Source organism: Halichoerus grypus, chromosome 1, assembly GCF_964656455.1.
Source record: "Halichoerus grypus chromosome 1, mHalGry1.hap1.1, whole genome shotgun sequence".
Lineage (NCBI taxonomy): Eukaryota > Metazoa > Chordata > Mammalia > Carnivora > Phocidae > Halichoerus > Halichoerus grypus.
The window spans coordinates 132,985,850-133,009,201 of record NC_135712.1 but is presented as its reverse complement, the minus strand read 5'-3'; the positions used below and the strand labels follow the sequence as shown (position 1 = coordinate 133,009,201).

Sequence of the window (23,352 nt, the reverse complement as noted above, 5' to 3'; positions counted from 1 at the left end):
CTTTTATCTGGCATCTCAGTTGAAGTTCTTCTTTAAGGCATTCAGCATGCCAGCCTTCTTGGAACTTTTCCTTCTTCTAATGAAAAGAGTAATGTACGCTTCAGAGAAGTTCATTTTTTAAAAAATTCATTTCTGAAAACAGAAGATGCCATTTCTGACTTCATTGGAAGTCAAATGTTAAGGCCCTTAACACTCACTGTCTCCCCGGATAATTAGAGAGAAAGAAAAATGTAAAACAACACAAATGCCAAAGAAGAATAAAGAAGATTGGCCATTTTCTCTGTTTGAGATATAGTTTCTAATGTCTCTGCTGTCATTTGGAATGTGTGAACCATGCTGGTAAGTAGATGAAAAAGCCCTAGGTGGTCTCACAATCACAATGGTCAGCAATAGGACAATGGAGGAGGGAGAATGAGCCAGACCAAGAAACAAAGAAAGGGACTCAGGACAAAACAGACTTCTTTCTTTCCATTAATCACAAGAGCCTTTGCTTCTTTCTTCCCTGTGACACACAATTTCCCCCCAAAATCTGAAAATGATATCTAAGAATAGAAAGTGCATTTTAGTCTGGAGTCATTTCATCATCAACTGGAGGACCAGTCACCCATGGAAACAGGGGCAGGGGCCAGGAGGAAGAGAAGCAGCTGGTTTGGCTCTCCTATAGGGAGGGGGTCAGCTGCTGTCACAGACACTTCCAAGACAAGGAGCAGCCACTGAATGAGAATGGGCGACCCCAAACAGAGCTGTAGAGAGGTTCTACTCTAAACCAATGACTGGGGAGAAAAAAGGTTTTAGTTATGTAAGGCTTCTGTCTGCAAGGTTATTATTTCAATATATAATTCAGATCTTTTATTCCCTCAGCTTCTCTACCACTGGTTTTTTTTTTTCATATAACAGTGTTATATATGAATATATAACAATGAAAATATGTATATCCTAGTATGTGAAATGTATATAAATATGTAATGTTTATTTTTATATCATAAAATATATATTCATTTACTCAACAAATCCTTATGAAGGAATATAATGAATGGGGTGTAGTCAGCTCTTCCTTAGTCTCACTTCAAATCTTTACTGATGTTTGAGCTTAATAATGCTTACAGAAACTGTTTGAAATCAAAAACTTTCAGGGATATAACCATGTCAAAGAATATTTATTTATGTGACGAGATGGACACAGTATATTGCCAAGTTAAAAACACTAACACTTTATCACTGTCTACAAAACAGTATGTTACTATTTCAGTTACAATTATATATTCATTCCTTCCTTCATCAAATATTTATTGACTATCTACCCATATACCAATTACTGTTATCCTCAAAAAGATCCTTTGGCCTGGAAGAGTTTACATTCTAGAAGGTAGGGGAAGCAAAGGAGATGAAGGAGAGGGGAAGTCAGCCTGGCAATAAAGAACAGATGTAATAAAATAATATGTTCTAAAAATAAATAAATAAATAAATAAATAAATAAATAAATAAAATAATATGTTCTGCAATATGTTTTAAAAAAATCCTAAGTTCTTGGGGCGCCTGGGTGGCTCAGTCGTTCAGCGTCTGCCTTCGGCTCAGGTCATGATCCCAGGGTCCTGGGATCGAGCCCCGCATCGGGCTCCCTGCCCGGCAGGAAGCCTGCTTCTCCCTCTCCCACTCCCCCTGCTTGTGTTCCCTCTCTAGCTGTCTCTCTCTCTCTCTGTCAAATAAATAAATAAAATCTTTAAAAAAAAAAAAACAATCCTAAGTTCTTGAAATGCAGACTAGAGCAGGCTAAGGGGAACCGGAAGTGATGGGTTTAAGGAAATGTGGGCGTGGGCTGCAGTTTTAAATAGGGTTGTCAGGCAAGGCTATTTTGAGAACGTGAAATCTGAGCAAAGACTGGAAGGAGAAGGGTATTTAGGGAGATGGTCCCACTTGGAAAAGAGCTAGAACAAAGGCCCGAAGGCAGAGTATGCCAGGTGTACGTGAACAACAGGAATGAGGTGAGTGTGGCTCAAGTACAGGGAACAGGTGGAAGAAAAGGAAGTCAGAGAGGTACTTTGGGGGGGGAGGGGGCAGATGATGTGAGTCCTTATAACAGGTAGTACAGTTTAGTTGACCCTTGAGCAACATGGGTTTGAACTGTAAGGTCCACTTATACACTGATTTTTTTTCAATAAATATAGTACTGTAAATGTATTTTCCTTATGTTTTCTTAATAACATTTTCCTTTCTCTAGCTTACTTTATTGTAAGAATACAGTATATAATACACAGAACCAAAAAATATGTGTGAATCGACTATTTATGTTATCGGTACGGCTTCCTTCCAGTCCAGAGTAGGTTATTAGTAAAGTTTTGGGGAATTCAAAAGTTATACATGAACTCTAGACTGTGTGGGGATGGGGGTGAGGGGTGTCAAGGCCCCAACCTCCGAGTTGTTCAAGGTCAACTGTATTATTTTTTCCATATGAATACTAGAAAAGTGTAAGCCAACAAGGTAAATTTTTTTGAGGGACAGGATTACAAATAATTTATATTTTCTTTGTGCTTTTCTTTTGTTTCCAGTTTTATTGAGCTATAATTGATATGCATTACTATTTAAATTTAAGGTATACAGCATAGTGACTTACATTTAGACATATATTGTGAAATGATTATCACAATAAGTTTAGTTAGCTTCCATCCTCTCATATAAAGAAAAAGAAAAAGGAAAAAAAGTTTCCTTGTGATGAGAACTCTTAGGATTGACTCTTCATTTTCCTAGATACCATACAGCAGTGTTAACTATAGCCATCATGTTGTACATGACACCCCTAGTATTTATTTATCGTAAGACTGCAAGTTTGTACTTTTTGACCACCTTCCTACAATTGTGCTTTTCTGTGTACTGGTTTCACAGCTGGGGAAAAAAGTATCATAGGACCAATTTTAATAAGATCTTCGAAGAAATCCAAGCTATTCTAACCCCTCATTCTCTGTCACAGCTGTGAGCAAGGTATACCTACAGAATTCAGAGCTCCCCCTGGCTCTGAGCACCCACCCTGCAAGCCACAGTCTCCCTCTGCACGGCAAGAAAGATAAAGGAGAATCAACAGCCTCAAGCAGCCCAATGATCAGAACTCACACACATCAGGGCCTGACGCTTGTGACAGTCAGTCCCTCCAGTGGTTTGATCTGACAGATCCAGGGCCTTGCCATCTAGACCCGTGAGTCCCACCCAAACAATTTCTGCCTTAGCCACTCATATCTACAAACACTGACTGAGCACCAGCAATACAATCTCTGCTACTGTGGGACAAAATCTAGGAGATTTGGGCAAAAATCTCTAAAATCTATTGGCTAAACCTACAATTACAGTAATCTATAATAAGGGATATGGTAAAGGTAAATAGAGGCTGTCCCCAGAAGAATAGCCAGAGTACGTGGAAGGAAGGATGAGGAAGTCCTCCAGGATGGGGTTGCCCGAGGTCAACCTTAAAGGATAAATGGGATTGAGCCAGCAGGATGGGTCGAAGACAGTTTCTGCAAAAGCATAAGACATAATCACAGTGCTTTCCAGATATCAGTGTGAACATAAATCACTGGAAAAGCTTGTTAAAATGCAAGTTTTGATTTAGGAGGGTGGGGTAGGGCCTGAAATTCTGCATTTCTAACAAACTCAGCTATGCCAACACTGCTGGTAGAAAGACCACATTTGCTGGACAGAGAACCACATTTTGAGTATCCAGGGGCTACGGCAGTCCGTTTCCAAGCTTAACTGCATAGTGAAATCACCTGGAGACTTTTTAAAAGTACTGATGCCTGGCTCCACCCCAGACATGCTGATACCATGGGTATAGGATGCCCAGATTCACAACCTGGGCATCAGGATTTTTTTAAATCTCCCCCTGGTGGTCCTGAGATGCAACAACATTTGGCATTCAAAGGGCCAAAAGAGGGCCCAATGCCAGTGGAGAATTGGAGGGAAATGTAACATGAAATCAGGAGATGCCAATCATGAAGAACCCCCCCACACACACACAACGGAATTTCCACACTAAGAAGTCTGGATACATATATAAATATAAAGAGAGATATAAGTGAATAGATACATAGATAGATCAAACTTGCTGCCTGCTAAGATCTCACTTCTTGAATAGCTAATAGACATCTCAAAACCACAATGTAAAAATCCAAACTCCTGAATCCCACCCCACCCGACCAAAAAAGCTCTGTTTCTCCATTAGTCTTTCCCACATCAGCAAGTCTCAGCTCCACCACCACCCCCCAACAGGTGATCTCAGGGCCATCCTTGAATCCCACACCTCACATCCAAACTGGCAGCAAATCCTGTTGATTTTACTCTCAAAATAGATCAGAATTGTCTGGGATTTCTTCAAAATAATATGCTAGGCAGAGAATTGAGTGGTTTATAGATGACTGAAAACTGGTCCTAAGTTAAAAATCTTTTTCAAGGTGGAGGGACTTATTAAATTATTCTCTCAATATTAATATATCTAAAGCTCTCCACCGTGAAAAGTTTACATCTAAATTTGCACCACCATCACCACCTCGATGGCCTAAGCTACCACCAATTCTCACATGGATTATTGAAAATGCTCCTTAATTGCCTCCAAACCCCTCTCTAATGGGCTCTGCCCCGTTTCCGTCTATTCCCAACAAAGCCACAGAGGTGTCCAGTTGGGTAAGTTCACATTGCTCCACTGCTCAAAACTCTCCAGTGGCTTCCAGGCTCACTCATGGGAAAAACCGAAGACTTCACAATGGACCATAATTTGCTCCATCCCTGTTCCCATTTCTTCCTGCCTCTTTGATCTTATTTCCTATTTATTTCTCCCTTCTAAACACATTAGCCTTCTTACTTTTTCTTTAAACCATGAGGCACATCCCCTCCTTACTTCTGCACCTGGAACGCTCTGCCATCGGATATCTGCAAGCCCTGTGCTAGCCTCCTTCAGGTCCTCACTCAAATACCATTTCCTCTGTGAGATGTCCCTGACTTCTCTATTTTCAATGTAAAATGCTCCCTCTAACACTTCTTTCCCTGCTTTATTTTTCATACGTATCTATCATGAGCTATGTAATATTTGTTTTAAATATTAATTCAGTTATTTCTATCTCCTCTTAGGCCCTTCTATCCTGCCCAACCACCACCAACTAGAATGTAAGCTCCATGAAGACAGTAATCTTTGTTTTGTTCACCCGCTGAATTCCAAGCCCCTTAAACATGTTGCCTGGTAGATGACAGGTAGAAATATCTATAAATATTCGTTGACTGATTGAATGTTTCAACCAATCAACTAACATCTGTCCTGGCCATCTTGGATAAGAGACTTCTACTCTATATATTATATAACTTGCTACAGTGTACCACAATATCGATAAATATTGATAAATGGTAGTTCTTTTTATAACACATATTTCCCTATAGCAGGCAAACTTGTTTATCTAAAGCACCAGCCCTTCCATAGGAGTCATATAATCTCTGTTACAACTATTTAAATCTGCTATTGGAGCACAAAAGAGCCATACATTACAGATAAGCTAAAGGGCATGGTTGTGTTCCAGTCAAACCTTATTTACAGATTTTGCCCATGGGCTATAATGTGCTAGTCCCTGCCTTATAGCAGAACTTCCCAGTTTTGTCACTGAGGTATATATAAAAGGACTGCCTATCTCACATCAAGCAATGCAACCAAAAGCAGAAGAAATAACCAAATCCCTCAAAATAGATGAAATAACTTCAAAACAATAAAGGACAGATGTAACTAATTCACTCAAGATTTATTAAGGCACGTGGATGGAGCTAGAGTCTATTATGCTAAGCAAAATAAGTCAGTCAAAGAAAGACAAATATCATATGATTTCACTCATAGGTGGAATTTAAGAAACAAAACAGATGAACATAGGGGAAGAGAAGGAAAAATAAAATAAGATAAAAACAGAGAGGGAGGCAAACCATAAGAGAACAAACTCAGAGTTGCTGGAGAGGAGGTGGGGGGCGATGGGCTAAATGGGTGATGGGCATTAAGGAGGACAATTGGTGGGATGAAGCACTGGGGGTTACATGTAAGTGATGAATCACTAAATTCTACTCCTAAAACTAATACTACACTATATGTTAACTAACTTGAATTTAAATTAAAAAAAAAAAAAAAGATTTATTAAGGCATTTTGGCATAATTTAATAGCACTTTGTATTTTTTATAAACAGTGGTGCAAGGGGCACCTGGGTGACTCAGTTGGTCAAACATCTGACTCTTGGTTTCAGCTTAGATGCTTAGATCATAATCTCAGGGGTGGTGGGATCAAGCCCTGCTCAGGAATCCATGCTCAGGAGGGAGTCAACTTGAAGATTCTCTCCCTCTGCCCCTCCCCTCACTCTCTCTCTCTCCCTGTCTCTCTCTCCAATAAGTAAATAAATCTTAAAAAAAAAAACAGTGGTGCATCTGACAGTTGTTAAGTTTTGATGAAATATAGTAAGTTCTTTTCTGCTTGAAATACCTAGAATAGTGACTATTTCCTGTACCTTGATTAACATAATGCACATTTATCTAATCTGCTGAGATGAATTTTCTCATATTCTATCTCTAGCATTCTCCTGATCTATCAGTAAATTAACTAGGATAGATAAGTTGCTTTTTTTGAAACAAGTTTAATTCCTAAGAGCTTCTTAATTGTTAATATAATTGTTTAAAATTATTTTAATTACCAGGTTTATAATCTTTTCAGGATAGTGAGCAAATTCAGATTATCTTTTTTTTTTTTTAAAGATTTTATTTATTTATTTGACAGAGAGAGACACAGCGAGAGAGGGAACACAGCAGGGGGAGTTGGAGAGGGAGAAGCAGGCTTCCTGCGGAGCAAGGAGCCTGATGCGGGGCTCGATCCCAGGACGCTGGGATCATGACCTGAGCGGAAGCAGACGCTTAATGACTGAGCCACCCAGGCGCCCCCAGATTATCTCTTTTATGGAATAGCTTTATCTATTTATTTTTTTCCATCAGGACTATTTGCCCATATGTAGTTTTCTTATTTTCCTCCAGGCTGACCAATAGTGGCTCAGTGATCTAAAATGCAGCTTCTTTGAATATTAGGAAAACTTATCCTTTATCAATAAGGAAGCAGATTCATTTCAAATATCAAAGTATGGCACATGAAGGAATATCTCTGATGAAATGGTCCCCCCATAGAAACACAGACTGGGAGGGAAAGGAGCCAGAAATGCATAAGATTTGCACACGAAAGCAGAACAATGGATGGGAAACTAACTCAAAACAGGCTTTCTCTTCAGAGAAGCAGCCAGATGGGCAAGGCGCAATGTCTCAAGGCAAAATGGAAGTAACTGCATCACCCTTTCCAATGAGATCTATCTTTCAGTGTATGAATTCTGTCTTCAGCTGGGACCAATCTACTGTTCAATCTGTCCACTGAGTTTTTAATGTCAGTGACTGTACCTTTCATTTCTGAAAGTTCTATTTGGTTGCGTTTGTTTCTTTTTTTCCAATCTTCTTGGATTTTTCCATGGTTTCTGCTTTTTTCTCATGGTTTTGATTCTCGTTATGTCCTTAATTATTTTAAGCACACTTCTTTTATCTTTACTGTTCAGTAGTTCTCCTATCTGAAGTTCTTAACTATATTACTGCTGCTTATTGTGTATGCTGACTCTCAATGATGACATATTGTAGTCTTAGGTGCTTTGTAATTTGGTATTGTGATTTCTTCAGGATGCTTCAGGATGCTATTGGTGGAAATCTTGTATAGTCTGGATTGAGGGTGTTCCTCCAGAGAGATTTTATATTTACTTTGCCAAATGCTCAGTGTTTTCACATGCTCGGGCCATGTTTATGTTCATTTATTGAATCAGAGTTTCTAGAACCTGACAACTAGGAATATTTTAATCCCAACTGTGGGTGAGGGCAGGGATACAGTTACGAATTTTCATTAAAGACTCTATCTAAAATCTAAATGAAAACATACAAATGCCCCTCAGACACTATTCTGCACCAGTGAGTAGACAGTTTTTCTAGTGTGAATCTTCAAAGGCCCCAGCTTTCTATGGTGTCTCAAATGCAATCTTTAAACTCATGAAATCCCAAGACATTATATTCTATTCTTGTGTAGGCACTAGGACCTAAACTTCTATGTGACAGAGACAAGGATTCCATCGCTCTCTCCTGATCCCACTCTCTGTCAAAGCACCAACCAGTGTGGTTTGGCTGGGGTTTTCAGTTTGTACTTCATTTTCTGCCCATTGGGAATTTCCTTACATGCTTTCTCATCCAGCTACATGTTTAAAAATGATATTGTTTTATATTTTATCTAGCATGTGTGAGTGTTTTATATCAGGAAGCTTTCTGGATAATCTAGTTTGTCATATTGCCAGAAATATAAGTAGCAAATGGTAGCATCATGCCATAAAGATTAGTGGGATATGTTAAAACTAAGCATCTCAAACCTGAAGAAACACCATTATTTTTCAGAGATTGATAAAGTCATGCAACATTAAATATAGAATTTTACAAAGTGTCATGAAATGTGGTAATAAATATTTAGAAGCTTCTTTTGAGGTTTCTCATTTTAAAGCAAAGGTAAAAGGCACAGCCACATCTATTGGGGAAATACTTATTTCTGTTACAGTTAAAATGGCTGAAACATAACAAAACAAAACAAAAAGCATGTTGTGAAACCTAAAACGTATATCTTTGTCAGCAAATATTGTTGAATGATATATGGGAAGCATTATAGAAGAGTGAAGAAACAAATGTTGGAACAAATTATGTAGTGTTGAAGGTTTGCTATATATTTGGATGAAACGCTGATGCTTCTAACACATTTCAGCTATGGTATTTTCTGGATTCTGTTTCCAATAATAAAACACATGAAGGGCTTTTTGTGTGTGTGTGAGCTACTAAAAAAGGGACCAAATAACATTTTCCCTCAGTAATAAATAGCTTCTTTTAGAAAAATTATGATGTTTAGAATATTTCAGGCAACTATTTGAATTGGAATTTTTTTAATTCCCCAAAAAAGGTATAAAGTACTGCACATGAAATGCATTCCCTCTATCATTCACAGACAAGTTATTACAGCAAAGATGGTGAAGCTATACAAAATCAAAGTGCTACAGGATAGGGGCACCTGGGTGGCTCAGTTGGTTAAGCATCCAACTCTTGATTTCGGCTCAGGTCATGATCTCAGGGTTGTGAGATCAAAACCCCGTGTGGGGCTCCATGCTGGACATGGAGCCTACTTGAGATTCTCTCTCTCTCCCTCCCCCTCTGCCCCTCACCACCTCACTCCCACCTGCTCATGCACATGTGCGCTCACTCTCTCTCTCTCCCCTCTCCCCAAAAATACAGTGCCACAGAATATCAAGGTGAGGTTAGCTTTATAAAAATGACATTTAAAAATGTAAGGGCTTCTGCACACCTTTGTGGAAGGTAACTTTCTTAGATCAGATTCCCTGGGAAAAAAGATTCTGAGAAGAATCACATACAGAAATTTTACTGGAGAGTGCCCTCAAGATTAACTATGGGGAAGTGCAGAAGACAAGATTGAGCAGAGGGAGAAATGAAATTTAATTGGTCCTCAACCAATCCCATGGGGAGTTCTGGGGTTGGGCTGGTGCTTCAGTTTTGTTCCACCTTGCAGCAGGCTGTCTGAGTCTTTATATCCAGCACTGGCCGGTCTTTAGATGAGAGCTGCCCCATGGGAGGGGGTGAGACATCTTTCCACTGAGTGCAATGCCTAGAGAATGACCTCTCAGCCACCAACATAGTGGAAACATAGCAGTGCACCACAGCATCCAATAATGCAATCACACAGAGAATTGCAGGTGAGACTGGCAAAATCCTACAAGAGTTGGCTGACGTAAAGATGAGTTCTTTTCTCCAGCAACAACAACAAAAAAAAAATCAAGTGATTCAAATGTGCTGACTTTTGCAGTTAGTGGGCATGAGAATTCCACGTACCACAAAATATTCAATCTAACAATAAGTGAGAAAATAAACTACTAATTGAAAGATATTTATGCTATGGAAAGAGCTTTATGAGAGCAGAAGTTTGGAAGTGTTTCTATTATTACATACTATTGTTGCCAAAACTTACATAGCCCATAAAAACTCTAATACATGCACACTTAAGAAACTTGGAAAACTATTTTAACTTGTTAAAACTTTTTAATAGTTTCAGTGCATGTTAAACCTACATGTTAATTTTTTTAATTATAAACCTTCAATAGGTAAAAATTTCCTAGTTTTTTTAACAAAAATATTTTATTAGTTTTGAAAGATGAGTATTACAGTTTGGAAAGCATACTCAAAGATATACTCTTTGTATTTGGGCTTACATATTGTTAGAAGAACTTTTTCAACTATGACATCATTAAAATCAAGTATCTAAATAAAGGGAAAACATAGGTTTTTAAATTTCTACATCACAAGTTTTGAATTAGAGTAAAGCATCTGATCATACAAAGATGTAAGGCTTAGAATTATGGTCTTAACCCAGAACCAGGATAATTCATTGGCTCAAGGCTTCTGGGCTCCCACAATGCCCAAGTTAAAAAATGTTTATTCTCTTCTTTCTAGCAGCCAGCTCCTAGACTGTTACCCTCACTACCACTTTGCACAGTGGCCTCCAACTCTTTATCTTCATGTATCACCATTAGTAGAAACATTTTTGTGATGGACCTCCATTTACTTATAAATTATATGTATGTGCTACTCTTCTGGCAAATTATCTATATTATGTAACACATACAAAAATAGAAATTAAAAAAGATCATTTTTGCCCAAAATGCATAAATTATGAGGAAATATCAGGTGACCTCAAATGAAGAGACACTCTGCAATGTAAGTGACATCTACTTTTCAAAAATGTAAAGTTTATTAAAGACAAAGATTTAGAAATTTTTCCAAGTGGGAGTAACAACTAAATGCAATACATGATCCTGGATTGGGTCTTGTACACATAAAGGCAATTTTGGAGGAAACAGGCAAACTTTGAGTGGGATTTATGGATTAGATGGTAATGTTAGATAAATGTCAATTTCATAATTTTGATTTTTGCATGGTAAAGACACTCTAAATATTAAGGAATTCCAAGGCATCATGTATGCAACATATTTTCAAGCAGTACAGGAAAAAACAAAATCCACAGCAATATGTATGTGTATATATCTGCGTGTTTGTGAGTATATGTGTGTGTGTGTGTGTGTGTGAGAGAGAGAGAGAGAGAGTGTCTGTGGAGAGAGACAGAGAGAGTAAGAGAATGCAAAAATGCTAACAATTAGAAAATCTCAATAAAAGCCATACAGAAGTCTATGGATCTTTCTACTACTTTTGCAACTTTTCTGTAAATTTAAAATTGTTTCAAAACAAGAGAAATTAAAAATTTAATATAAACAAAAGAAACAATCCTTTAAAAAGATGAGACAAAAATAGAAACTAGTTTTAAAGTATTCCATCTATTAATAGTATAAAATGAAGTACTTATTTTATTAAAATAATAATAACTTTTTAACATGAGAATATTTAAAATTCTGGGTACTTGTCCTGTCCTCTTCATGAAACTGCTCCAGAAGAAAACCTTCAGTGATCTTTTTATTAGCAAAAAAAATAAAATTCCCAGATTATAAAATCAATCCCTCTTAAAAGATTCGATTTAGTGATTTAAAAGTAACTTTTTACTGGTTAACATTTAATGTTTGAGAATTAATGAATCATAAGTAATTTAACAAATACATTTAATATCTATTCATACCTTATTCAAAAGGTTTAACTTATTTCATTTAAGATAATGTTACAAAATAAAATAGAAATTATGTTCTAGAAGACACTCAAAATCTTGACCACGTTCTAACCACTTTCCACATTCCTGGTTCTCTCTCTTCCCTGTTAGTATCAAATTGGGGTGACATCCTCAGAGTATCCAAGATTTGAAACATTACATAGGAGGAAGTGATAATAGTTTTAGCTGCAAAAAATTGTTCTTCCTTAGACCTTCTCTTCATTCTGATCCTCGTCCTCATTCTAATTCCCAAAGAACAATAAAATGATTATTTAGCTGCCGGTGTCACATAATAATCCCCTGCTGCCTCCTTCATTGAGCCCACTGGCTGACTCACAAAGGGGAGCCTTCCATCCAGAAATAATAGAGGGGTGAGGGGATGGTGCACTGACTAACAAAAAGTATATGAAGAATGAATATATAATCACTTTAATTATACAAACACCCAAAATGCATGTAAAGAAAGATGATGTTTTCATTCGAGTATTTATATTTCACCAGCATGTAATACAAGTTGCAGTCAGGGGTGTGTAATTTTGAAATAAGTTTCTTGAATAACATTGTAGCATGTCTCCCCACACCACAGCCCTCAAACACAGAGAGTTATTTAATACAGGTACTTACAAACAGCCCAGCTCCCCCAAAAGTCTGTCACAAATCTACTGCGTACACGATGTTGCTGAGTACTGTGTTCTATGTACGGAATTAACTGCAAGGGAAAGTCAGTCTGCCCATGTATGAGTAATGAACCATCACCATCATCCGGGAATACTCAACCATGGACATACAAGATCAAAGTTCCTTTGGGAATTCTCCCACAGATGTGGACAAACTAAAAATCTTGAACACAAAAAAGCCACTTTTGCTGCAAATAGAAAAGCCTCATTATTATGAACAAGCAGTATGATTTGGCTGAGTTAAGACTGTTACACTTTTCATATCTTCAATTTGCATAATTTTCCATATGCAAAATGGTAGCAAGAAAGTCAAAGATTTTTGTCAATGGTTACGCTTCCCCTGACATAAGGACGTGGTGATATAAAAAGACAAAGAAGTGGGCTACAATGTTTAACAAAGAACCTGGCCAGAACTGCGGTGATCTTATAGGTGTCAAGACATCACATACGAAATTAGAAGACACCAGCCATGTGATATAGCAAAACACAGAAAATTTGAATTTCTTTAAATATTTATTTATTAGAGAGAGAGGGAATGGGTACGCGAATGGGGGGAGGGCCAGAGGGAAAGGGGGAGAGAGAATCTCAAGCAGACTCCCTGCTGAGTGTGGAAACCGACGTGGGGCTCGATCCCAGGACCCTGAGATCATGACCTGAGCCGAAACCAAGAGTTGGAGGTTTAACTGGGACTGAGTCACTCAGGTGCCCCGAAAATTTGAACTTTTTATTCCAACAGCAAAAGGGTGGGAAAAGGTACCAAACCTGCAGACTGTTCCTTACGCTTACTGATGCTCTTGAGCCAAAGACCAGTGGAAACACCTGTAGTTGAAAAAGCTGGGTTTCTTGACCTGTTGCAGTAATGGAGAACCATAGGTCATCTCACTGAATGGTATTATTAGAAAGGCTTTATTATAGGATTTGGCGATCTCCATAATTCTTATCTGGAAGCTAAGAAGAATGGAATGAGACTAAGGCTGTTGTTGGGAAAGCAGCAGCAACCATTCCCATCCACCAGGATATGGGAGATGTTTGGTCGTTTTCGTGGTTTGGATGATGTTCATGTTTTCCTCTGTGGTCAAATACGGTTACTAAGTGGTCTTGTTTTTGTCTTGATTCGCCATGGTCACACAGTGGTCTTGTCAAGGGTTGTTGGTGTTCCCCAGAACGCCAGGGCCTCGCTCTGCATTCCAGGGCTGTTCCTGGCTATCCAGATCTGCTTCTCTCTTTCTCACGCTGATAAAATGTGTAAATGCTCCAGGAAAACTTCTGGGAATACTCAGTGCTCCAGTTTGGGATGATATATATAAAAATATATCCTAGTATTCACAAGAGATGTACTAGGCAAATGTGGAATAAGAAATTATGAAATAGGAAATAGTTCAAGAGGTCAATGGATTCATCTTCTTGCCTCCAGGATGGATTTTTCTATCTTACTTCAAAATCTCCTCATTTAAAAATTACACAGTTTCTATTTAGCAGGTCTATTACTATACGAAGTAATCCCAAATTCTCCCTCATTAAATTGTAAGATGATTTGTTCTTTCCTTCTCTGTAAAGATAGAAGACAAACAGCCAATATCCTCTTCACTCTAAAAATAAACCTTTGCCTTTCCTTCTCTGGCAAAAGTAGCCTCTATTCCCAAGGGAGCCATTATAACTATCTCAAATTGGTCTGCGACTCCTCTGCTGCCCCCCAGCTCAGTCTACACCCTGATCATGTCTTAACTGGAACACTACAGTAGCTTCCTAAAGGGTCTCTCTCCTTCATTCTGGCACTGCTCCCCACCTCTTTCCACATTGCTGCCAGAGTCGTCTCTGAGTTCATTTCACTAATGTACATTTAGCCTGCCCATTTTTTAAAAGGCAAAATCCAAACTCCTTAATATCACCCAGAAGACCCTGCCGTACTGGCCTGCATCCACATCACAATCACATTCTGCCACACTGATTCTTCTCTGTACTCCAGCCACACTAAATATCTTTCAGTCCTGGGAAATCCATGGTCTTCCAACCCCAAGGCCTTAACACGTGCTCTTCCTGAAATGCTCTTTTTTACCCCTGCTTTACCCAACTAACTTCTATTTATCTTCCAGATCTCATTTTAAACACCCTAATAACCACCCCTGGATGAGACTAGATCCCCCATTAGCTGCATTCTTCGCATCCTGCACTTCATCTAGCACGTATCACAATCATAATTCACTAACCAGACATGAGTTGCTTATTTGGCTCCATAAGGGCAGAGACAATCCCTGTCTTATTCACTACCATTTCCTCAGGGCCTGTTGGCATACTGCCTTTATTAGATAGGCATTCAATAAATACTTGTTAAGCAAATTTAACAAAACACAATAACTTACGGGCTGGGTCCTCTTTAATTTCTATACATTATTTTTAAAACTAGAAAAAAAACTCAAAAGTGATCTAACATTCTGAATACAGCAATGGAATTGCATCCGGGACCCCATATGTCCAATTCACATTAGAAATAATATATAGCTCCTTCATGCTACTGGATGATTGGCATATTGACCAGCTCACTCAACCAATGATTTAAGATAATAAAGTAGTTTATCCTTTTACCGACCCTAAGTCAAGTTACTATGCCCAAGTTCTTAGTTTTGGTAAAGCCATTACCTATTTACTCACTAATCTCTCTTTTAGGATTCTCTACTTTCTTTTAACTATATTAATAATTAAAGTATTACTATCATTATTGATTATTACATTAGGTTCTCTTCACATGTAATCAGTTTAGTTAATTAATAATTATTAGGAATTATTATCCCTATAGAGGAGAAACTGAGGCCACATAGGTAGATGAAGCTAGGATTCAAATCCTATTATGTTTCATTAAAATATGCCTCTACAAATCAGGAGTCTTCTTCAGTAGTGATGGGAGATCCTGGTGCTCACCTGAGTCTGGCAGGCCTCCTTCCCGAGGCCATCCATAACCAAGCAGGTAAGTGTTGATCTAATTGAGTATGTACAGATTTCCTTGCTTTAACAGTTGCCCTTTCCTGACTGCCCACAGACTGCTACCTCGAAGAACTTGCGGCCATGTTCTCATCACCAGGCCTGATCACCTTATCCTGCCAACGATTGAGCTGGGTCTATGATTATTGTGACTTTTGGACATTGCACCTGGAACTTCCTGGCTCTCGTAGCCTGCATCAGCCATTACAGCAGCTTAGGTCCCATCTTACTAGACACTAGCCTACATCTGGCTTTCCACTCTTCCCATAGACCCCAACATTACAAAGGTTCAGCAGGCCGCACAGCAAATGCACTTGCAAAGAGAATTGTGTGTGTGTGTGTGTTTATGTGTAGGTGTGTGTGTTTGAGTGGGGGAAGGTAGAAGCTGATTGAAATTCTCATTGAGAAAGTAAAACACACACATGATACAATATATAAACAACAGTATAGTCCAGTGTCAAAATACAGGATTCAGAGAAGACATATGCAGTCAGGATGGAAATAGATAGTAATGAGAGAGATTCTCTAGGAGGACTGAGAAAGAAAGTGTGACTTCAGTCAGATAAGGAGCTAGATTATAAAGGACCTTGAGTGCCCTAAGCATGTGTTTCCTAAGCTTAGAGTATTTGTGTAAACTTACCACATCTATAAACTACCTGTACTGCTTTTCTTTAAGTTTATTTATTTATTTTTAAGTAATCTCTACCCCCCAACATGGGGCTCGAACTCACAACCCCAAATCAAGAGTCGCATGCTCTTCTGACTGAGCCAGTCAGGTGCCCCTGTATTGCTTTTGATATTTTTCTTTAAACTGATTCACTTTTTCTATTGAAATAAATTTATTTCAAAAAGAACTTTATACCATTACTTTTATATCACTATAAATGCTAGTTGTATTTTTCAAAATACACAGTGGACTCAAAGTATGATGACTAAGATTGTAAAAGTATGCCCTGAAATACTACTTAAAACCATCTCACATACCAACAGTGGTATGCTAGACATGCTTGGGGAAGCACCAACTCAAACACTTGTAGTTGATCAACAAATGTATGACTCTCCCAGGCAACAATGTTATACATTCTCCTTTCCCCTCCTCCCCAACAACACCTCCTCCATCCTCCTTTTCACCCAACCTTCTTAAAATAACGGTATGTACCCATTCTCTCCAGTATCTCTTCCTTCACATTCTCTTAAACCCACTCCAATCAGGCTTTCACCCCTACCACTCCATACTTGGCTTCTAAAACACCACTCTTTGTCGGTTTCTTCCTGTCTTACTGGACACTGCCCAGCTTTCTTTGCTGATTTCCCCTTTCTCCTCAATGTCTTAATGTCAGTGAGTCCTCAGGCTCAGTCTTGCAAACTCTTTCCTTCTCCCTTGGTGATCTCATCTCAGCCACATGACTCTAAATATATTAAATACAGTCCATATACTGATGACTTCCAGATTTCATCTCCAGTTCAGCTTTCTCTCCTGAACTCCCAGTGGGTACAGTGCCTACCTGACATCTATACTTAGATATGTGGTAAATCTCTCACATTTAACACATTTAATGATCAATTTCCAACTCCCAGTCTTTGCCTCCAAACCTGCTCTACTCCCAAGTCTTTCCATCTCAGTTGATGGCAACTCCATCCTGAATCCATCATTTCCTACCCAAATCCCTGCTCCCATCCTGGTCTAATCCCTCCTCACCTCTCTCCTCAGAACTGCAATTCACTTCTGCCCTGCTTCCTCCTACAGTATAATTGCAATACAAAAGCCTTGTAAATGGGGGTATAGCTCAGTGGTAGAGCATTTGACTGCAAAAGCCTTGTAAAATACATTAGATCATATCACTTGTCTGTTCAAAATCCTCAGCTGTTTCCCATCTCCCTCGTGGAAAAAAACAAAATCTTCACAATGGCCTACAGGGCCTCAGATAACCTGCCTCCCTACTTCTCTGACCTCCTTTCCTCTGTGCTCTTTCTTGCTTACACCGCTCTACTGCATGTATTTCACACACTGTCATAGCCCTCAAAGGCTATGATCATGTCCATTTTGAAGATGAAAAAAAACTGGAACCCAAAGAAGTTCCTTGGCCAAGGTCCACATCAAGTGCTAGAGTCAGAATTTAGTCTATTTCGCTCCAAGACATGCCTCTCAAGTATACCATGCAGTTTCACATAAACCTTTGTTCTTCTAAAATAAGCCCAACTATACTGGAATTTTATTTATGACAAAGGTGAAATTTCATGTCAGTAGCTAAGTGCTGTTGGGACAACTGAACATCTATCTGGAAAGAAAATTAAGCTGGATCCCTTCCACACCTCTTATACCAAATTTAATTCCAGGTAGAAAAAAATTTTACTATTAAAATGAATCCCAAAACTTTCCAGAACAAATCACAAGTAAAATTATTCATAATATTAGAGGGGAAAAGGAGCAGAAACTCAGAACCACAAAACCCAGAATTGTAAATAGAAAGACTGGTAAATCTAGAACATAAATTTTAAAAACTGCTACATGACAAAACACCATAAACAAAGTCAAAGCCAAATAAATAATGGAAAAAAAATATTTGAAATGCATACGTCAAAGAGCTAATTTCCTGAATTTACTAAGAGCTGGTACAAATTTTAAAAAGGAAAAAAAAGATAATCTAATTTAAAACAATTGTTTTGTTTTTTTAAAATTTTATTATGTTATGTTAGTCACCGTACAATATATCATTGGTTTTTGATGTAGTGATCCATGATCCATTGTTTTCGTATAACACCCAGTGCTCCATGCAGTACGTGCCCTCCTTAATACCCATCACTGGGCTAACCAATCCCCCCCTCCCCCCTCCCCTCCAAAACCCTGTTTGTTTCTCAGAGTCCATAGTCTCTCATGGTTCATCTCTCCCTCCAATTCCCCCCCACACTTTTCCCTTCCTTCTCCTAATGTGCTCCATGCTATTCCTTATGTTCCACAAATAAGTGAAACCATATAATTGACTTTCTCTGCTTGACTTATTTCACTTAGCGTAATTGTTTTAAAAGTACATGAAAATATGCCCAACCTCACTTGAAATGAAAGAAATGCAATTTATTTTATTTTATTTTTTTAAAGATTTTATTTATTTGACAGAGAGAGACACAGCGAGAAAGGGAACACAAGCAGGGGGAGTGTGAGAGGGAGAAGCAGGCTTCCCGCTGAGCAGGGAGCCCGATGCGGGGCTCGATCCCAGAACTCTGGGATCATGACCTGAGCCGAAGGCAGACGCTTACACGACTGAGCCACCCAGGTGCCCCAAGAAATGCAATTTAAATCAGCAAGGAGATACCGTTTTTTCACGCAGCAGGAAACAAAAGGATTCTGATTCTTTTGGCTGTTATCTGGCCTCAAAAAAAAAAAAAAAGTCATTAGCTGCTACTCATTAGTTCCTACCCTTCCTCAAAAAACATGTTTGAGAGTTAAATCCACTTTGGCTCTAGTTCTTGCTTCGAAATATCAACATCCAAAATGTAAACCATCACCTCAACAACTTTTCAGGGTACCATCCCTTAATACTTCTACCGCCTTGCCCATGACCTGGTCTCACACCCTTTGTCCACTTCCCTTCTACAAAACCTTCTACTACACCTGTGGAACTCCTGATCTATAATCAACAAACTCCCTATAACCTCATCCTGGCCCAGAACCCCTCCTCTACCACCTTGAATTAATTGAAATTGGGCTTCCCCAAGGGCACTGCTGGCCCTGTAGCCCTCTCCGGCGATAGCAGATCTCTGACACTCCAGACCATTGTTCCTCCCCACGTTTCTTTCTGTTTTTCCTCTTTTAGGTCATTCCCCCTCATTCACCTGTGATGGGGCATATGACTCACTTCCACGCTCTGCCATAAATAAATGCTGGGGGACCTCACTGTCCACATAGGCAATCAAACTAATAACTGACCTCAGACGTCCCTAACTTCTTCATCTCCAAGATCCTTATTTTACCCTAGCCACCCACTCCCATGGTGATACCTTGAACTTCTTCATTTCCTTCAACTGCTTCATTTCAAAAATCTCTATTTCAAACAACCCAGGCTCTTTTAACAGCCTCTCCTTCCAATTTGCATTATTAACTTCATCAGAACTTCAAGTTTAGGGGCGCCTGGGTGGCTCAGTTGGTTAAGCATCTACCTTCGGCTCAGGTCATGATCCCAGGGTCCAGGGATTGAGTCCTGCATTGGGACTCCCTTCTCAGCAGGGAGCCTGCTTCTCCCTCTGCCTGCTTCTCCCTCTGCCTGCTTTTCCCCCTGCTCATGCTTTCTCTCTCTCTCTCTCAAATAAATAAAATCTTAAAAAAAGGAACAAGTTTATAAATATCTCTATTTTCTCTCTATCTGTTCTAACAACCTGCCTTTTTTTTTTTTTTTTTTTAACTTCCTTACTTATCCATCTTAGAGTCCGTTAATTACCATTTCATTGGGTCCCATTTTACAATCACAAACAATGGTCTTCCTGACTCACTTCCGATCTCAGCCCATTTGCTGCTATGTCAGAAGAGCCTTTCCAGATTGTCCTGGCTAGGTGCGTTCACCCTATGACTGCTCTCACAGAAATGTGTTCCACTTTTTCAACACAGTTTTCAGAATTGTAATTTTACATTTATCTTACATTATCTGATAAATATCTGTCTTCCCCATTAGACCATAAGGTCCATGAAAGTGAAATTGGGTAGGAGAGAGACCTTTTTTTTTTAAGATTTTATTTATTTATTTGTCAGAGGGAACACAAGCAGGGGGAGCAGCAAAGGGAGAGGGAGAAGCAGGCTTCCCGCCCAGCAGGGAGCCCAACGCGGGGCTCGATCCAGGACCCTCGGATCATGACCTGAGCCGAAGACAGACGCTTAACCAACTGAGCCACCCAGGCGCTCAGAGAGACTTTCACTTTTCATTTTATTCCATTTTGTACTGTTTCAATGTTGTAGCCATCTATTAAAAGATTTTTTTAAGGTAAAATCATGACTCTCATACAAACTAAAGTGAGTAAATATCAGAAATCTGATTTAACTCATTAATTAATAAGGGAACCAGTAAGATGTTATAATTAGTTCAAAGGAGAATTCAAAGAACCACATGCATGTGGGCAAAAAGAATTGCTAAAATGATTTATAAATAGCTGCAAAATAGACCTATCCTCAGGGTAGAAATCAATTGAATTCCACTGCACACAATTCATTTGCATGTCTATAAACAAGAATTATTTCATTATTATCAATTTTCTACAATATACAAAGTTGTAAAATAGCTCCAAAACAATGAAAGGCTGAGATAAGCTGGAATGGTACACCAAGTAGGACACTTAATATTTTTTACCTATTTCAAAGTTTTTCATAATTTTTCTTGCCACATCAATGTATGAATATTATACATTAATATATATATGAATTACTACTTAGTTTTTAATAATGTTAATAAATATTATCTATATGAAGAATTATGCCCCAGTTTTCTATGTTTTTGTATATGTAAAAAGCATATAAGTTTTACTTTAAATGTTTTAATTGAGATATAATTGACAAATAACATTATATTAGTTTCAGGTGCACAACATAACAATTTGACATTTGTTTATATTGCAAAATGATCACCTCAATATGTCTCCTTAACATCCATCACCACAAGTAGTTGCAATTATTTTCTTATGATAAGAACTTTTAAAATCTATTCTCTTACAACTTCCAAATATACAATAGAGTACGTTAACTATAGTCACCATGCTGTATGTTACACCTCCAGGACTTACTTGTTTTATAACTGGAAGTTTGTACCTTTTGACCACCTTCACTCATTTTGCCCACCCCCCACCTTCCACCTCTGGAAACCACCAATCTGTTCTCTGTATCTATGAGGTTTTTTTTTTTAATTTTTTTAAAAGATTTTATTCATTTATTTGAGAGAAAAAGCACAAGCAGGGAGAGCAGCAGAGGGAGAGGGAGAAGCAGGCTCCCTGCTGAGCAGGCAGCCTACCACGGGGCTCAATCCCAGGACTCTAGGATCATGACCTGAGCCGAAGGCAGACTCTTAACCGACTAAGCCACCCAGGCACCCCGAGTTCTGTTTTTTTGGATTCCGCTTATAAGAAAAAGATTATATGGTATTTATCTTTGTCTGACTTATTCCACTTAGCATAATGCCCTCAAGGTCCATACGTGTTGTTGCAAATGACAGGATTTCCTTCTTTCTTATGGCTGAATAATATTCCATCATACACACACACACACACACACACCACAACTTCTCTAACCACTCATCCATCAATGGACACTTAGGTTATTTCCATGTCTTAGCTACTATAAATAATGCTGCAATAAACTTGGAAGCTCATATGTCTTTTCAAGTTGGTGTTTTCATTTCCTTTGGATATATATATACCCAGAAGAGGAATTACTGGATCATATGGTAGTTCTAGTTTTAAATTTTTGAGGATTCTCCATACTGTTTTCCATAGTGGCTGCACCAATTTACATTCCTACTAACAGTGCACAAGGGTTCCCTTTTCTCCACATCCTCACCAGCATTTGTTATCACTTGTCTTTTTGATGATGGCCATTCTAACAGACATGTGGTGATATCTCATTGTGTTTTGTTGTTGTTTTGTTTTTTATTTAAGTATAGTTGACATACAATGTTATATTAGTTTCAGGTATACAACATAGTGATTCAACAATTCCATACACTGTACTATGGTCAGCATAATAAGTATAGTTACCCTCTGTCACCACACAACATTACTATAATATTGACTATATTCCCTATGCTGTACTTTTCATCCCTGCGACTTATTTATCTTGTAACTGGAAATTTGTACCTCTTAATACCCTTCACCTATTTCAACTATTCCCCTACCCACCTCCCCTCTGGCAGCTACCAGTTTGTTCTCTGTATGTATGAATCTTCTTCTGGTTTGTTTGATTGTTTGGTTTGTCAGATTCTACATATGAGTCAATCATGTGGTTTTTGTCTTTCTCCAACTGACTATTTCACTTAGCATAATACTTTCTAGACACTTCCATATTATTGCAAATGGCAAGATGGCATTCATTTTTATAGCTGAGTATAACATCCCACTATATACAGATATATAGATACAGATACCATAACTTCTTTATCTACTCATCTATCTATGGACACTTAGGATGCTTTCATAATTTGGCTATTGTAAATAATGTTGCAATTACCATAGGGGTGCGTGTATCTTTTCAAATAGGTGTTTTCATTTTCTTTGGGTAAATACCCAGTAGTAGAATTACTGGATCATATGATATTTCTATTTTTAATTTTTTGAGGAAACTCTATACTGTTTTCCCAGTGGCTGCACCAATCTACAGTCCTACCAACAGTGCACAAGGGTCCCCTTATCTCCATATCCTGGCCAAACTTATTTCTTGTCTTTGTGATAGTAGTGCCATTCTGCCAGGTGTAAGATGGTATGTCATTGTGGGTTTGATTCGCATTTCCCCAATGATTAGTGATGTTGAGCACCTTTTCATGTGTCTGTGGGCCATCTGTAGGTCTTCTTTGGAAAAATATCTATTCAGGAGCGCCTGAGCTGTTCAGTCAGTTAAGTGTCCAACTCTTGATCTTAGCTCAGGTCTTGATCTAATGGTTGTGAGTTCAAGCCCCATGTTGGACTCCACAATGGGCATGGAGCCTACTTAAAACAAAACAAAACAAAAACAGAAAAATATCTATTCAGGTCCTCTGCCCATTTTTAAATTGGATTATTTGGGGTTTTGGTGTTCAGTTGTATATGTTCTTTATACATTTTGTATATTAGTCTCTTCTCTGATATATCATTTGAAATATCTTCTCCCATTCAGTAGGTTGCTTTTTCATTTTGTTGGTGGTTTCCTTCACTGTGCAAAAGCTTTTTTATTTTGACGTAGTCCCTCTTGTTTATTTTTG

The 23,352-nt window shown here is 38.4% G+C and overlaps 1 long non-coding RNA gene across 1 annotated transcript in view; it reads right to left on the bottom strand.

The window, feature by feature from the left end:
* Nucleotides 1-23,352, bottom strand: part of LOC118542128 (uncharacterized) — a 199,677-nt gene that overhangs the window by 153,606 nt on the left and 22,719 nt on the right. The window lies entirely within an intron of this gene.